Consider the following 19,767-nt stretch of genomic DNA (forward strand, 5'->3'; position numbering starts at 1 on the left):
TCCACCATTTGTCCAACATAGATAGCCTCCATCAAAAAATGAAGAGAATCAAGCTGCACCATGTCGCCAAGATTCTAGGATTCATCGAAATACCTTAAACCCAGGATATTTTGTACATGGGGGGTTTACATTCAGGGCCACCACTTGTCCAAGCTATTATCGCTAGTAGCATGAGTGGTTTTGTCTCAAGATTCACCACTTTTCCACTCTATGTCATTATATTAAGAATATGTGGGTGTTAAGGTCACCACTTGTCCAACCTATAAGTCTATATCTTAAAGGTTATTCTTTCTTACCACTTGGAGTGACCATGATAGGTTTTACATGGGGGTTTGGTTCCAAGATGCACCACTTCTCCAAGCTAACTCTATTGAAATAGAGAGATAAGCAAAGGTCCACCACTTGTCCAAGCTAGGGTCCATTCAAACATGGAGAGAAGGATGCTCCACCATTTGTCCAAGATAGGCTCCATTGAAAGATGATGAGAAGCAAGCTTCACCATGTCTCCAAGATGGTAGGCTCCATCAAAAAACATTAAACCCACTAAATGTTGTAGATGATGGGTTTACATTTAAGTTTCAACACTTTTCCAAGCTATTATTGGTAGTATCCTGAGTGGTTTGGTCTCAAGATTCACCAGTTTTCCAGTCTATGTCATTATATTAAAAATATGTGGGTGTTAAGGTCCACCACTTGTCCAACCTATAAGGCTACATCTTGAAGGTTATTCTTTGTTACCACTTGGAGTGACCATGATAGGTTTTACATGGGGGTTTGGTTCCAAGGTCCACCACTTGTCCAAGTTAACTCTATTGAATCATAGAGAGAAGCAAAGGTCCACCACTTGTCCAAGCTAGGCTCCATTGAACCATGGAGAGAAGGATGCTCCACCATTTGTTGAAGCTAACTCTATTGAAACATGGGGGGTTTACGTTCAAGGTCCACCACTTTTCCAAGATATTACCGCTAGTAGCATGAGTGGTTTTATCTCAAGATTCACCACTTTTTCACTCTATGTCATTATGTTAAGAATATTTGGGTGTTAAGGTCCACCACTTGTCCAACCTATAAGACTACATCTTAAAGGTTATTCTTTGTCACGACTTGGAGTGACCATGATAGGTTTTACATTGGGGTTTGGTTCCAAGGTCCACCACTTGTCCAAGCTAACTCTATTGAAACATAGAGAGAAGCAAAGGTCCACCACTTGTCCAAGCTAGGGTCCATTGAAACATGGAGAGAAGGATGATCCACCATTTGTCCAAGATAGGCTCCATTGAAACATGAAGAGAATTAAGGCGCACCATGTCTTCAAGATGCTAGGCTCCATCTATATACCTTAAACCCATGATATTTCGTAGATGGGGGGTTTACATTCAAGGTCCACCACTTGTCCAAGGTATTATTGCTCGTAGCCTGAGTGGTTTGGTCTCAAGATTCACCACTTTTATTAAGAATATCTGGGTGTTAAGGTCCACCACTTGTCCAACCTATAAGGCTACATCTTAAAGGTTATTCTTTCTTACCACTTGGAGTGACCATGATAGGTTCTACATGGGGGTTTGGTTCCAAGGTCCACCACTTTTCCAAGCTAACTCTATTAAAACATAGAGAGAAACAAACGTCCACCACTTGTCCAAGCTAGGGTCCATTGAAACATGGAGAGAGGGATGCTCCACCATTTGTCCACGATAGGCTCCATTGAAACATGAAGAGAAGCAAGCTGCACCATGTCTCCAAGATGCTATGCTCCATCGAAATACATTAAACCCACGATATTTCGTAGATGAGGGGTTTACATTCAAGGTCCACCACTTTTCCAAGCTATTATTTCTAGTAGCCTGAGTGGTTTGGTCTCAAGATTTGCCACTTTTATTAAGAATATGTGGGTGTTAAGTTCCACCACTTGTCCAACCTATAAGGCTACATTTTAAAGGTTATTCTTTCTTCCCACTTGGAGTGACCACGATAGGTTTTACAAGGGGGTTTGGTTCCAAGGTCCACCACTTGTCCAAGCTAACTTGATTTAAACATAGAGAGAAACACAGGTCCACCACTTGTCCAAGCTAGGCTCCATTGAAACATGGAGAGAACGATGCTCCACTATTTGTACAAGATGGACTCCATTGAAACATGAGGAGAAGTAAGCTGCACAATGTCTCCAAGATGCTAGGCTTCATCGAAATACCTTAAACCCACGATATTTTGTACATGGGGGGTTTACATTCAAGGGCCACCACTTTTCCAAGCTATTATCGCTAGTAGCATGAGTGGTTTTGTCTCAAGATTCACCACTTTTCCACTCTATGTCATTATATTAAGAATATGTGGGTGTTAAGGTCCACCACTTGTCCAACCTATAAGTCTATATCTTAAAGGTTATTCTTTCTTACCACTTGGAGTGACCATGATAGGTTTTACATGGGGGTTTGGTTCCAAGCTCCACCACTTGTCCAAGCTAACTCTATTGAAACAGAGAGAGAAGCAAAGGTCCACCACTTGTCCAAGCTAGGGTCCATTGAAACATGGAGAGAAGGATACTCCACCATTTGTCCAAGATAGGCTCCATTGAAACATGACGAGAAGCAAGCTGCACCATGTCTCCAAGATGCTAGGCTCCATCGAAAAACATTAAACCCATGATATGTCGTAGATGAGGGGTTTACATTCAAGGTCCAACACTTGTCCAAGCTATTATTGGTAGTAGCCTGAGTGGTTTGGTCTCAAGATTCACCACTTTTCCACTCTATGTCATTATATTAAGAATATGTGGGTGTTAAGGTCCACCACTTGTACAACCTATAAGGCTACATCTTAAAGGTTATTCTTTCTTACCACTTGGAGTGAGCATGATAGGTTTTCCATGGGGGTTTGGTTCCAAGGTCCACCACTTGTCCAAGATAACTCTATTGAAACATAGAGAGAAGCAAAGGTCCACCACGTGTCTAAGCTAGGCTCCATTGAAACATGGAGAGAAGGATGCTCCATCATTTGTCGAAGCTAACTCTATTGAAACATGGGGGGTTTTTGTTCAAGGTCCACCAATTGTCCAAGCTATTACCGCTAGTAGCATAAGTGGTTTTTTCTCAAGATTCACCACTTTATCACTCTATGTCATTATATTAAGGATATCTGGGTGTTAAGGTCCACCACTTGTCCAACCTATAAGGCTATATCTTAAAGGTTATTCTTTCTCACGACTTGGAGTGACCATGATAGGTTTTACATTGGGGTTTGGTTCCAAGGTCCACCACTTGTCCAAGCTAACTCTAAAGAAACATAGAGAGAAGCAAAGGTCCACCACTTGTGCAAGCTAGGGTCCATTGAAACATGGAGAGAAGGATGCTCCATCATTTGTCCAAGATAGGCTCCATTGAAACATGAAGAGAAGCAAGGTGCACCATGTCTCAAAGATGCTATGCTCCATCTAAATACCTTAAACCCATGATATTTCGTAGATGGAGGGTTTACATTCAAGGTCCACCACTTGTCCAACCTATTATCGCTAGTAGCATGAGTGGTTTTCTCTCAAGATTCACCACTTTTCCACTCTATGCCATTATATTAAGAATATCTGGGTGTTAAGGTCCACCAGTTGTCCAACCTATAAGGATATATCATTAGGGTTATTCTTTCTCACCACTTGGAGTGAACATGATAGGTTTTACATGGGGGTTTGGTTCCAAGGTCCACCACTTGTCCAAGCTAACTCTATTGAATCATAGAGAGAAGCAAAGGTCCACCACTTGTCCAAGCTAGGGTCCATTGAAACATGGAGAGAAGGATGCTCCACCATTTGTCCAACATAGATAGCCTCAATCAAAAAATGAAGAGAATCAAGCTGCACCATGTCGCCAAGATTCTAGGATTCATCGAAATACCTTAAACCCAGGATATTTTGTACATGGGGGGTTTACATTCAGGGGCCACCACTTGTCCAAGCTATTATCGCTAGTAGCATGAGTGGTTTTGTCTCAAGATTCACCACTTTTCCACTATATGTCATTATATTAAGAATATGTGGGTGTTAAGGTGCACCACTTGTCCAACCTATAAGTCTATACCTTAAAGGTTATTCTTTCTTACCACTTGGAGTGACCATGATAGGTTTTACATGGGGGTTTGGTTCCAAGATCCACCACTTGTCCAAGCTAACTCTATTGAAATAGAGAGATAAGCAAAGGTCCACCACTTGTCCAAGCTAGGGTCCATTCAAACATGGAGAGAAGGATGCTCCACCATTTGTCCAAGATAGGCTCCATTGAAAGATGACGAGAAGCAAGCTTCACCATGTCTCCAAGATGGTAGGCTCCATCAAAAAACATTAAACCCACTAAATGTCGTAGATGATGGGTTTACATTTAAGGTCCAACACTTTTTCAAGCTATTATTGGTAGTATCTTGAGTGGTTTGGTCTCAAGATTCACCAGTTTTCAGTCTATGTCATTATATTAAAAATATGTGGGTGTTAAGGTCCACCACTTGTCCAACCTATAAGGCTACATCTTGAAGGTTATTCTTTGTTACCACTTGGAGTGACCATGATAGGTTTTACATGGGGGTTTGGTTCCAAGGTCCACCACTTGTCCAAGTTAACTCTATTGAATCATAGAGAGAAGCAAAGGTCCACCACTTGTCCAAGCTAGGCTCCATTGAAACATGGAGAGAAGGATGCTCCACCATTTGTTGAAGCTAACTCTATTGAAACATGGGGGGTTTACGTTCAAGGTCCACCACTTTTCCAAGCTATTACCGCTAGTAGCATGAGTGGTTTTATCTCAAGATTCACCACTTTTTCACTCTATGTCATTATGTTAAGAATATTTGGGTGTTAAGGTCCACCACTTGTCCAACCTATAAGACTATATCTTAAAGGTTATTCTTTCTCACGACTTGGAGTGACCATGATAGGTTTTACATTGGGGTTTGGTTCCAAGGTCCACCACTTGTCCAAGCTAACTCTATTGAATCATAGAGAGAAGCAAAGGTCCACCACTTGTCCAAGCTAGGGTCCATTGAAACATGGAGAGAAGGATGCTCCACCATTTGTCCAAGATAGGCTCCATTGAAACATGAAGAGAATCAAGGCGCACCATGTCTCCAAGATGCTAGGATCCATCTATATACCTTAAACCCATGATATTTTGTAGATCGGGGGTTTACATTCAAGGTCCACCACTTGTCCAAGGCAATATTGCTAGTAGCCTGAGTGGTTTGGTCTCAAGATTCACCACTTTTATTAAGAATATCTGGGTGTTAAGGTCCACCACTTGTCCAACCTATAAGGCTACATCTTAAAGGTTATTCTTTCTTACCACTTGGAGTGACCATGATAGGTTCTACATGGGGGTTTGGTTCCAAGGTCCACCACTTTTCCAAGCTAACTCTATTAAAACATAGAGAGAAACAAACGTCCACCACTTGTCCAAGCTAGGGTCCATTGAAACATGGAGAGAGGGATGCTCCACCATTTGTCCAAGATAGGCTCCATTGAAAGATGAAGAGAAGCGAGCTGCACCATGTCTCCAAGATGCTATGCTCCATCGAAATACATTAAACCCACGATATTTCGTAGATGAGGGGTTTACATTCAAGGTCCACCACTTTTCCAAGCTATTATTTCTAGTAGCCTGAGTGGTTTGGTCTCAAGATTTGCCACTTTTTTTAAGAATATGTGGGTGTTAAGTTCCACCACTTGTCCAACCTATAAGGCTACATCTTAAAGGTTATTCTTTCTTCCCACTTGGAGTGACCATGATAGGTTTTACAAGGGGGTTTGGTTCCAAGGTCCACCACTTGTCCAAGATAACTCTATTGAAACAGAGAGAGAAGCAAAGGTCCACCACTTGTCCAAGCTTGGCTCCATTGAAACATGGAGAGAAGGATGCTCCACCATTTTTCCAAGATAGGCTCCATTGAAACATGACGAGAAGCAAGCTGCACCATGTCTCCAAGATGCTAGGCTCCATCGAAAAACATTAAACCCACGATATGTCATAGATGAGGGGTTTACATTCAAGGTTCAACACTTGGCCAAGCTATTATTGGTAGTAGCCTGAGTGGTTTGGTCTCAAGTTTCACCACTTTTCCACTCTATGCCATTATATTAAGAAGATCTGGGTGTTAAGGTCCACCACTTGTCCAACCTATAAGGCTACATCTTAAAGGTTATTCTTTCTTACCACTTGGAGTGACCATGATAGGTTTTACATGGGGGTTTGGTTCCAAGGTCCACCACTTGTCCAAGCTAACTCTATTGAAACATAGAGAGAAACAAAGGTCCACCACTTGTCCAAGCTAGGCTCCATTGAAACATGGAGAGAACGATGCTCCACCATTTGTTGAAGCTAAGTCTATTGAAACATGGGGGTTTACGTTCAAGGTCCACCAGTTGTCCAAGCTATTATCGCTAGTAGCATGAGTGGTTTTGTCTCAAGATTCACCACTTTTTCACTCTATGTCATTATATTAAGAACATTTGGGTGTTAAGGTCCACCACTTGTCCAACCTATAAGGCTATATCTTAAAGGTTATTCTTTCTCACCACTTGGAGTGACCATGATAGGTTTTACATTGGGGTTTGGTTCCAAGGTCCACCACTTGAATCATAGAGAGAAGCAAAGGTCCACCACTTGTCCAAGCTAGGCTCCATTGAAACATGGAGAGAAGGATGCTCCACCATTTGTCCAAGATAGGCTCCATTGAAACATGAAGAGAAGCAAGCTGCACCATGTCTCGAAGATGCTAGGCTCCATCAAAATACCTTAAACGCACGATATTTCGTAACTGGGGGGATTACTTTCAAGGTCCACCACTTGTCCAAGCTATTATCGCTAGTAGCATGGTTTGGTCTCAAGATTCACCAGTTTTCCACTCTATGTCATTACATTAAGAATATCTTGGTGTTAAGGGCCACCACTTGTCCAAGCTAGATCTATTACATATATATTATACATACAATATTCAACTAGATTCCCTACCTATCATGTCCAGTAGCATGGATGCTCTAGCTTTAAGGTCCACCACTTGTCCAACCTATACTCTCTCATGTAAGGGAGATCTCGCTATAAATTCAAAACCTTCCCGCCTAAATTTAAAATTCAAAATCTGATCGCCTAAATTTAAAATATCCCTCCCAAATTTTAAATATCCCGCCTAAATTTTAAAATATCACGCCCAAATTTTAAAATTAAAACATTTTTATAAAAATTTAAATTTTACCACTTAAATTTAAAATATTCCACGCAAAATTGATTTTAAATTCAAGTTTACCACAAAAAGATATCATTATACCACCTAAATTCAAATATGCAAACCTCAAATCATTATATTGTACATAAATTCAAACAAATTCAAATTAACAAGCCTAAACTGATATTAGTTTGCATAGATATGAATTTATCACACCTAAATTATGTCACCATGTTAGAGAGAGTGGTTAGAGAATTTGAACAAGGTCCACCACTTGTCCAACCTAGATACCAAGAAGGATTGAGTGTACAAGGTATTGTTTGGAGGTCCTTATAGTCCACTGGTCTCAAGGTCCACCACTTGTGGTAAGGGTCACCAAAAAGTGTATATATTCATCCAAAGAAATACACGTATTTTTTGTCTACATGTCCTAGTTTCAACCATTTATGTCCATTAGGTGTATCACTAAACAACACTACTATTTTTGAGAAACAGAAGCTACAATCATATCTACAAATGGATTAGAGGAAAATCAGCTCAGCATACATCCAGAACTCGCTACAAGAAACGACTTTAACAGATCACGCAAGTAAGTCTTCCATTCAAGTTTACTAGTTACAATGTGTTAGTTATTTGTGATATTTATGTATGTATATATACTATGTGTGCATATCGTAATTAAGTGTAATTGTGTATCTGCATTATGTATGAGTATTACAATGAAATAACACAAATATACATACATACACATAGATAACACAGACGCACACATACATGAGCATGTATTTTCAAGAGAGAGATAGCAAGATACAGAGATAGATAGATAGATAGATAGAGAGAGAGAGAGAGAGAGATAGCAAGATACAGAGATAGATAGATAGATAGAGAGAGAGAGAGAGAGAGAGAAAAATACATGTTTTCTAGAGAGAGGAGAGAGAGAAAGATAACAGATTTCACTGTGTTTATGTATGTGGAAGAGAGGAAGACGATGTATGGGAATACGTGCACGTATTTTCAAGAGAGAGATAACAAGATAACAAATTTCACTGTGGTTATGTATGTGGAAGTGAGGAAGACGATGTGTGGGAATATGTGCATGTATTTTCAAGAGAGAGACAACAAGATAACAGATTTCACTGTGGTTATGTATGTGGAAGAGAGGAAGACGATGTGTGGGAATATGTGTATGTGTGCGGGGATATTTTTAAACTATGTATCTCTGTCTTTTGACGAGAGAGTGTGTGCGCAAGAAGAGTTACAGAGAACCAGCTTCTCTATATGGAGAAAGACATAGAGTGAGAGAGAGAGAAATACCTGTTTTTTCTCTATTCGTGAGGTGTGCAATGTCTCCTGAGAAGAAGCTATGCCCGATCCTGCCCTTCTGGAAAGCATTGCGTACGCTGCTGTTTCTTTATCTTGTGCGCGAACTTTCAATCCTGTGCGCTCCATCTGTGTGTTGTGTACGATGCCAGGCTTGCTCCTCTACGTGCGCGTATACTCCAACTATGTGCGATCCGTGTGCGCTTTTTGTGTGTTTGCTGTTCGCCTACTTTCTCTGTGTGCGTTGCTCGTGCGCTCTCTCTGTGCCTAATCTTGATAGGGTTTATTAGAATGGCACGTATGCTACAAGTCCATGTTTTATCATAGGATTAAGAAAAACAAAGGCAATATAAAACAAAAGCCCCTTGACCCCGCCTGGGGCGCTACCCTAGGACCCCGCCCAGAACAATATCCCAAAATCAGCCTCCCAAGTCCCGCCATCGAGAGCACTATATTCCACATCCCCATCAAGAGCGCTACCCCCAAACCTCACGTGAAAGCGCTGCCTTGTCACCCCATTGTGGCATTGCCCTAAGACCCCGCATCTAGAGTGCTAAATGGGAACATTCTTCATTAGTGAAATTTTGAACATAAATTATATTTAGCATATACTTAAATATAATACAAATATTAACATATTAAATATACTACTAATTTACTATAGCAGTTCTAGATTATGTCCCATACTATATTTAAGGTGCCAAAGGTTTGGCCTTATGGTCCTAGATTTAGCCAAGTGGTCAACACATATAGGACCAAGTGCACACTGTGCCACAAAACTTGGCCACCACTTCACTTGCCAAAGTTTAGGCCACATGGTCAATCCTAAGTTTCCAATGTTCTTATTATGTCACCTTTTGCCTCATGGAAAACCTAGGCTTGTTTTCACATACTCAGGCACTTCAAGCCATAATAAATTTTCATTACTCTTCGGTAACCCTTTTGTTCAAGTCTTTGAAAAAACGTTGTTTAAGGCCACCCTAAACCATTTTCATTTAGGGGTGTCTAAAACTAGCTTTTTGGCAATTCGAGAAGAAAATGGTCAAAGTTTTATACTTAGTTTTAACCACTTGACCGATTCAAATATTGGAAAGCAAGGTCTTGTAATACTTTTCTTTGGACATCACACATTAAAACTAGGTCCCTCACTTGTCCAAGCTATGCTCTAATACAATAAAGGGCTTTTGGTTTCAAGATGCACCACTTTCCCAACCTTGATTCCATTAAAGAAGCTAGCTCTACTTAGACATTTAATAGCAAGGTCCTGTAGCAGTTCACATTGAACATTTTCCATGGCAGCTAGGTCCACCACTTATCTAAGCTATGCTCTAATACAGTAAGGGGGTTTTGGTTTCAAGATCCACCACTTGTCCAAACTTGATTTGGGAAGCAAGGTCCTAATAGTTTGCTTTGGACATTCACCATTACAACTAAGTCCACCACTTCTCCAAGCTATGTTCTGATACACTAAGGAGGTTTTGGTTTGAAGGAGAACCACTTGTACGACTTTGTTTTTGGAAGTAAGGTCTTTACATAGTTCACCTTGGACCTTGGACATTGGATACTACAACTAAGCCCACCACTTATCCAAGCTATCCTCTATATATAGCCAAAGGGTTTGGGTTTCAAGATTCACCACTTTTCCAACCTTTCTTCCATTAAAGAAAGGAGGGGCATTATAACTAGGTCCACCAATTGTCCAAGATATGCTCTGATATAGAAAGGGGATTTTGGTTTCAATAATCCACCACGTGTTCAACCTTGCAAGACTCAAGGGATACTTGGACATTGGAAAGCATAGTCCTATAGTAGTTGATAGGTGGCAGTGGGTATAACAACTAGGTCCAACCTATGCTCTCATATAGCAAAGAGGCTTTGGTTTCAAGTTCCACCACTTGTCCAACCTTGCTTCCATTAAAGAAATGAGGGGCTACGTAAACATTGGAAATCAAGGTAGAAAGGTCCTAAGGTATTTCACCTTGGATATTGGGCATTATAACTAGTTCCACCACTTGTCCAAGCTATGCTCTGATATAGAAAGGGGATTTTCGTTTCAAGGTCCACCACGTGTTCAACCTTGCAAGACTCAAGGGATACTTGGACATTGGAAAGCATAGTCCTATAGTAGTTGATAGGTGGCAGTGGGCATTACAACTAGGTCCAACCTATGCTCTCATATAGCAAAGAGGCTTTGGTTTCAAGGTCCACCACTTGTGCAACCTTGCTTCCATTAAAGAAATGAGGGGCTACGTAAACATTGGCAAGCAAGGTAGCAAGGTCCTGAGGTGTTTCACCTTGGATATTGGGAATTATAACTAGGTCCACCACTTGTCCAAGCTATGCTCTGATATAGAAAGGGGATTTTCGTTTCAACGTCCACCACGTGTTCAACCTTGAAAGACTCAAGGGATACGTGGACATTGGAAAGCATAGTCCTATAGTAGTTGATAGGTGGCAGTGGGTATTACAACTAGGTCCAACCTATGCTCTCATATAGCAAAGAGGCTTTGGTTTCAAGGTCCACCACTTGTCCAACCTTACTTCCATTAAAGAAATGAGGGGCTACGTAAACATTGGCAAGCAAGGTAGCAAGGTCCTAAGGTATTTCACCTTGGATATTGGGCATTATAACTAGGTCCACCACTTGTCCAAGCTATGCTCTGATATAGAAAGGGGATTTTCGTTTCAAGGTCCACCACGTGTTCAACCTTGAAAGCCTCAAGGGATAGTTGGACATTGGAAAGCATAGTCCTATAGTAGTTGATAGGTGGCAGTGGGTATTACGACTAGGTCCACCACTTGTCCAACCTATGCTCTAATATAGCAAGGATGCTTTGGTTTCAAGATCAACCATAATTTCCAACCTTGCTTCCATTAATATAGCAAGGAGGATTTGGTCTCAAGGTTCACCACTTGTCCAACCTATGCAAACCTTTTCCATGTTGTAGCATGATTTTTTGTTTGAAGAGTATTTTTCTATAACTATGGATTTAACAACGTAATCTTTTTCACTTACAGGATGGACTTTGAATCTGGGGAGAAAGTACATATGATACTTGACAATGAGATTGTTGGTATTGGCTGTGTGTGTAGAACAGATCCAGATTCCACTTGTGGTGGTACAAAGATAGGGCAAGGAAATGTCTCCATACTAGTGGAGGAATGCTTGAAGGATGTGGTCCTACCTTTTCCTACAATGGATACTTCATCTCTCCAAGGCTCATTATGGAGTGATGTTCGATGGTCAAAGCTTCTTTTGCAATCTTTTGTATTAAATGGGAACTTAATTGATCCACAGGAAAGCTACAATGGTGATGAAGAACATGATCATTCTGATCCTCTAGTTACAGATGCAATACCTATGACAAGCCCAGAATTTGAAGCAATGATTCGAGAGTCTTGGAGAAATCAGAGGGTCCTTTTAAAAGATGACACAATGATGCAAACCACGAATGAAGGGACCATCTTATATGTATTTCCACATGATTATGTCAACTTTCAGGAACTTGGTCCTGATTGTGTGGGTGTGGGTATTGAAAGAGAAAATGCAAGCATTGATGATGTGGTTGAAGTGGGTAGCATCACTTTGCTAAAGTGGCCCATCAAGCAGACAACAATGTTGAATGGGAGCCCATTACAACGATTTGTTCCTGTTGATGGCATGCGTGCTACATATAAGGATGTATCCAACGATGACAATGTTGGAAAAAAACTTGATGGGAGTAATGTTGTCCAGTTGTCAAGGAAGAGACGATACACTTTCATGAACAGGACTCAAAAATCAAAAGCAGCACTAGCTTCAACTTTTTACCTTTCAAACAAATCAATTCAAAGGGTATCATGCATTGATTGTTGTGCACAAAAATGTTGCCAGTTTGCAGATCATGATATGGTGACAAGATTACGACAACAGTTTTGGGGAGAGTCTCAAAAATCACGCACTAATTATGTTTATGATGTTCTTTCTATATGTTATCAGAAAGATGAGAAGTCACGATACCAATTCAGGCTAAATGGCTCTATTGTTTGTTGTAGAGCATGGTATGAGCTACATGGAATACCAAAGACATCATTTTATCGATACAAGGAGAACTTTGAAAATGGTGTGCGCCAATATGTACATGGGAACACATGTACATTGAGAAGGGGACTTCAACATACTAGTTTAGCAAGAGCACTACTAAATGAGTTTGTGGAAAACAACTCTGAGAAGATGCCACATAGAAGTATAACACTTCTAGATGGCTCAAGAGAGACTCAATTGGTGATTCCATCAACATACAAACAAGTGGATATTTTATGTGAAATCAACACAACACTTGACCAAATGGGCTATGAGAAGAAGCTATCCCAATCTTCTTTTGGTAGAATTTGGAACAAAGAGTACCCACATGTCACTTTAACAAAGACAAGTGAGTTCTCTAAGTGCAATATTTGTAGCTCAATCAAGGCAAGGTTAGAAGCTAAACCTTCTCTTGAAGAGAGAGCTCTTCTCTTGAGGGAGAGAGAAGTTCACATGGCACAACAAAAGAGTTGCAGAAGCCTATATTATGCATGGTGCACGTATTCAGAAACTCAACCACAAAAATATGTATGCATAATCCATGATAAGATGGATCAAAAGAAGACTGCCATTCCTAGATTACGCATTGTTCCCAAGGGTGTGGATTCAAGATATAATCTGCAAGTGGCATTGATTGGCATGATCATTCATGGACATGGAGAAGGTCATTACAGACACTTTGTCTTGAATGGTTTGTGGCCAACTGATCCAAATCTTACAATTGGCTCAATTGCTAATTGTTTACATAACCTAGAGAGGATAGATAAGCATCCTCTTGGTGATCTAGTAACAAATGGACTTCCAAGGAGCAATATTTCACTACTACATGCTTTGAACTCAAGGGATGTTTTGGACTACCATAACTTGAGTGATGGAAAAGAGCCCATTGTGCAGTCGTCAGAAATTGCAGAAGAGGAATTGGGGTCAACATTTCATAGATTGCCAGAGAACTTGTTGCTACAATTGGATAATTGTGCAGGGGAAAACAAAAATCGATACTTATTTGCCTATTTGTCAATGCTTGTTGCAAGGGGTGTTTTCAAAACCATCCAGCTGGGATTTTTAATGGTTGGGCATACACATGAGGACATAGACGCCATGTTTAGTAGGTTTTCAGAGAAGCTGAGAGTTACACAAACCTATACTTTGCCACATTTGATGGATACATTACGAAACAGATCATCTTCATCTCCAGCTCCATTTTTTCTCACAAAGATCCCCGATTTCAAGCAATATTGTGATGGCTATCTTTGTGATGGACAAGACATACTTGTTGGACATTCCAAACCGCTTCAGTTCAGGTTCTTTATGTAGGATGAGACACCAATGATGCAATATAGGGCACATGTAGGTGTATCAAGTTGGAGTGGAAGTATTCGCCTTTGGAAAACATACACAGAAGGCAAGCCAATGTTACCACATGGAGATCCACCTCTAGTACAAATAGCGGAGCATGTCAAGGCCCACGAAGAAGTCATTTTGGGGCTAAAGAACTATATAAAATTTTGGAAAAATTTAGGGAATGGTTCAAGTATTCCCCGATATTATAGACTCGTGATAGATTATTGGAGTAAGGTAATTGAAGAGATTGGAAAAGAAATCATATCAGAGGAAGTCTTGTATGAAATGTTTTGACCAAAAACTCAAGAATATTCTCACCTACAAAGCACTACAATGAATTTGCAACAAGGAGCAGAAAGATTCCTAGGCCTTGAAGAGTTGAACGATCATTTTTGTGGGCCTGAACGAGATAGGCCAAGGGAAGATTTTGACCCTATGTCTGATGTGCACAAAGGTGACTTTCTTATGCTTGTTTAGAGTGACACAAAAATCTATCCAGTGTGGCTTGCAATGGCTTTATCTGACATTGATAATGAGCCTACATCACCAAACTACAGAAAACTCTTGATTCAATATTGGGCACCTTGTGCGAGAAAAAGTGGGATGACAGATACTCAAGATTACAGTAATTGTTGGAAGGGTTATTGGTCTGTCAACTATAAGGACCCACAAGTGTGGGAAACTGTAGATGCAATTGTTTGGTCCTGGAGACCCAACAAAGAAGGACCATTTTCTAGAATAAAGATTCCAGAAAGGCATGCTCTAAAAGCCAAAGAAGGTCTCACTCGTGCACATCAACCACACTTGGATCAAAGTTCAGATATGGTATCAAATGTGGAGTAGAATTATGTGGAGCTTCTATTGTGACTATACTAGTCAGTTTGTAAAAAAAATCTTTTTTGTATCTTCCTTTGTTTTATGTAATTTATAGTTATTATTCAAATCCATGTGTTGTACATCCTCTTGACTTTTGGTGTTTATCAACACCACAGTCCTATGAGATTTTCACTTTATTTACTAACCACACACCTCAATTTTTCCCACTTTAAGTGGAAAATTCCTAAATTACATGAATTTAGTCGATTTGGAGATTCCCATAATGTGAGATTTTTACCAAAATACCTAATATGGTCTTTATGCACATTTCTGACCCACAAGGGAACAAAGTTGAAGTGGTGATCACCAAGGAAATAGTGACAGAGGCAATCAGATTGGCCACAGAAGGAATGACAATGAGGGAAAGGAATAGGAAGACGGCCGGAACTTTCACAAAAGAAACCGCCGTGGCCACCTTTGTAGACCTTATTCACAAACAGGTTGAAGAGCCAACAAGGTTATACCACCAGCATTTCCATTTCCTTGCTAAGAGGCCACCAAGGTATACAACGCCAAACCATGCAATTGCCACCACCTTCACGCAAGTCCTCAAGTCAACAACCAGGCAATTGGTTGACCATGCTCAATATGTCTTGACCACTTTGAAAGGAATAAAGAAGGAAGGAAAGATCACATACCTGGGTGCACCATAGGTGTTGACAAGGATTTCATACCATGCCATCGGCATGGCTGGCAACCTACCACCTACCCCCGATCAAAACACTTGGATAATTTCAGCTCAACCATCTCCTCGAGCTACAAGATGGGCCAAGAGATCCTACAAATTTGATGAAGAATCGGCTGAAGAGCTCACCGGAATGACACAGTAGCGAGAGCTCGGATAATGAAGAAAAAAGAGCACGAAGGGAGGAAATGAAGAGAAAAGCCATGGCAGCACACTAAGAAGAGCCTGTTCAAAATCAAGCCCGGTTTGAAAGAGAGAAACACGCATATCAACGCAGCTGCCAAGCACAAGAAAAGGACCCGAAAAAGTGGGTGCCTAGTGGGCTTAAGGGACCATGAACCAAGCATCACACCAGGAAGCAAGCTGAAGAACCCACTGAAGTATTGGAATGGATGTACCAAGAAGCAGAAGCTCTAAAGCTGAAAGAAGCCGAAGAAGCGGTGAAAAAAGAAAAAGAGACAGAAGAACAACAAAACAAAGCAAAGGAGACCACTACACAAGGAGAAGCACAACATGCCCAAGGTGATGTTCTCCCCGCATCTCTTCTCCTATCTCTGAACACCAAGATCAACCAATGCCAAGCCCACCACCACCACCTGCAATTAAAACCACAACAAATGAGCCAACAAAAGAAGTAGAGCCTGAACAGGAAACAACAGCTAAATCTACACAAGAATCTGAACACCAAGAAACAACAAAAACAACACAACTAGCAGTTGTCTCTAATCAAGAGAAGCAAATGGAGAAAGAGATGAAAATAGAAAAGGCAGCCAATCCTGCACCAGAAGAGGACTCCACAAAATTTGAGCACACAAGAGAACAAGAGGCTGAGGAGACACCCTTTACCTCAACACAGCAAGATAAGACTGAGATACAACCCTCTACCTCAATGGAGAAAGATCAACATCCACAAGGGCAAAAACAACAACCAACAGCCATGATGCAGCCAGAGGTAAAAGAATCTGCAGAAACATCATGACAAATAACACAAAGCGAAGATTGGCAATCGAATGATGAAGTCATCTTGTAAGTGAATGAATATGCTAAGCAAATGTAGGAGATGACAAAAAGACTTTGCTCAGCAGCACTTGGCCGTAGCACACGGGCCCAAGAGTTAGAGATGGTGATTGATGCACACCAAGGGGTTAGACGACAGACTTAATGTCATCAGAGATCTACAGAGGCAAGTGCAGGAGTTGAGAGCGAAAGCTGAACAACATCAGCTCGCATGAGATAAGCAACAAAAAGAAATGGAAGAACTGAGTGAGCTGCTTACCAAACTGTCAGATGCATGCAAAGCGAAGGATGATCAGCTGACGGAAGTTACAAATAAACTTCTAACTACAACCCTATCAGCTCAAAAGATCCAAGTACAGTTAGATGTGGCAAATGCTTCCCTACAGTACTCAGAATAAAGAATCAATGATCAAGTGATATTCTTGCGGCAAATACGGGAAAATATCGCCATCGCCTCAATCAAGGGAATAGACAAGGTCTACAAGGCGTTAGAAAAGAAAAATAAAGACCTCGAGCTGGAGCTGAAATTAGAGCAGTCTCAGTGCAGAGACATGGCCTTGATGCGGGTCCAGAGAGAAGACGAGCTGCTGAAGGAGAGACAGGCACTTTGGAGCAACCTCGGATAGAAATCCCCTTAGTATCATTTGCTGGAACGGAGACACTGTCCGTAGTAGAGCTGAGCGGCGAGGAAGAATTTCAAGTACCAATTGCCGAAGCAAACATAGTGCCCATGGTCCAGCTCTCAAAGGCTGAATAAGATGCACTGAAGTAAAAAGTTACACAAGAGGTAGATGAACAGTGTAAGGCACCAATGGATTGGAAGCTGAGAGTACTTCATTCCGTCAATGTCACACAACTCACTCCCAATCAAATAAATGCGCAATGGCACCAACAATCCCTACCCTACCCTCTGATTAAAGTTAAGCTGCTACAAGTAAAAGAAAGACTTTACACAGACAGACAAGTCAAGGACGCAGATAAATACCACCTGAAGTGGAGGTTGAGCTGGCTAAACAAAAATCCCAAGTACTTGATTCTGTTCACAAGAGCACATGTGGCTCTACAAAAGGATCCTACCTTATGTCCTGTACCAAGAGTAAGGACCTGGATAGCACATGAGGCACTACTAAAGAAGCGGCCAACTTGGCTGAATTACCCCAGATTGCCTGTGCAGAAAAGGGACCAACGATTGAAGAATACATGGTGAAAACCCTAAAGGGCGACATGTCATTCTTTAAAAGTCTACCAGATTTGTCATGTGCTATGCTATACAAAAATTCCAAATGCTGCTCACATGCATCGAAGTTTTCAATGAGCCAGAGCAAGCAGGCACCCCTTGGATATCATTCCTCGAGGGTAACAAAGGTTTGTGCTATAACCTCAATGGCAAAGTCCTCTATGGATTCTACGCTAGGTGCATGTTTCTACCTTCTCAAAATATGCTAGTGTTCGAGGAAGCGTTCTACACGGGATTCTTCACTTGGCGAACAAAGATATTTGTACCAGTGATCAGCAACCTGACCTCAAGGTTTGTAGGCTACTCAACAGTGGAGTTGAAAAAGCGAGTAACTATGCAGTTCTTGCAAGTGCCAGATAAGGAACGAAAAATCAGATATCAAAAGTCTCTAACAGTGCTTAAAGACCGCCTCACCAGCCGCCAGCCCGAAGACTACTTCAGCCCATAAAGCTGTGTCAAGGGACGACACAGGTGAGGAGGGGGGGAATGTTAGCAGTAAGCTAACATAGACACCATGAACACCATTTTTCGGAGTTCTCATTGTAAAAACACTTATTATTTTGATAAATCGAGAATATTGTAACTCCGATTTTTCGGATAAACCTCCTAATTGATGAGCTGGGGCTACAAGCTTACAAATTGTATGGTAGAACTCCCAGATTATAAGTTTTGACCACCAAAAACCTTGGCTAAGGTATAAAAAAAAGCCAATTTTTGTAAGTTATTATTAAGTTTTGGATAATGAAATACACAGCATGAGCTAACGGTGCTCACTTCTCTCCTTCTTGTGCTTCCTACTCCCTCCCCGGTTGTCACATTGCAGTCACGTTTGTTGCATTACAACCACAGGTAAGAGCTCTACGCATTGATGTAAGCACATCACGGTATTTCGTAGCTTTTGGCGTCGTCAACCCGTGGCTTAATTTCATCATAATTAGAAATTTACACTTTCAAATAAAAAAATAAGTATATGCGGGGTGTTGGGGCATTATTGCCAAGCATTTAGATGCATTCTGGGCCGAAAACGACTATGTCAAAAATCTACTGCTGTTAATAATCGTGATTTTGAAACTTGACCTAAAGTGGGGTTTGAGACCATAAGCATGTGTGCTTAGGTCTTGTAAACATGTCCTAGAAGGTTCATTACGTTTGGATGTCATTTGATGCTGCAACGGATGTGATTTGTTTGCCGATGAGCAATTGTCTTTTAGTGATTTCTATCACTTGAGTGTAGGATGATTTAGATACGAGTTATTTATTTTTTTCCGAGAGATTGACACCCTCTTGTAGTCTTTATGCACTAGTGGAGTCAGTTTCATCCCATGGATTGACACTTTAATCATGGTTCTTGCTAATACTGCAATAAGATAGGATAGTGAGGTTAGACACGCGTCCCACAGTCGGATGAGGCTTGTCTCATTGTTTGAAGAATGCACTCTAGATGCAATTGGCTTGGGTGACAAATGCGAGATTTTCAATGAAGAAATCATTGTTTAGGATCAATGATCATGGCTTGACAACAAGCTAGTTTCAAGCTTTATGTATGCCAGATGCAGCTTTAAAGGGCTAATAGGGACCTTGATGATGCTAAAAAGGAGTATGCTTGAGGTGATCACAAATGGGATATTATGATCTAGAACTACAGTGATTGAAGTGATCTATCGGCCTGTCTTTATGGCTCGTCAATCGGAGCTACGGTGAAGAAGTTATGCTAATTTGAAGTTGGGGTTGATTGCACACTTGTACCGGATTGGGCAATTACAGTTGTGGGATTAGGGAAGAATTGAATGCATAGGCCCAAAGTGCTTACTTTGTGAATCATGTCGGTCTTTTCATATCGTCATTCAGAGCTTTGTTGCCGAGATATTAGCAGATTAAGTTTTACCGGGGGCCAGTTCCGTATCGGTTTAGTCGCCTCAGTCAATGTGCCATTTGAGAATTTTCTGGGCTTCAACCATGTTGTGAAATATTATGCAATTAGTAGAGCAATAAGTGTTGATGAGATTTCAGCTAAAGGGGTCCCTGTCGTGCTTGGCA

The sequence above is a fragment of the Adiantum capillus-veneris genome, chromosome 4, assembly GCF_014529385.1.
Source record: "Adiantum capillus-veneris isolate H3 chromosome 4, ASM1452938v2, whole genome shotgun sequence".
NCBI classification, from domain to species: Eukaryota; Viridiplantae; Streptophyta; class Polypodiopsida; order Polypodiales; family Pteridaceae; genus Adiantum; species Adiantum capillus-veneris.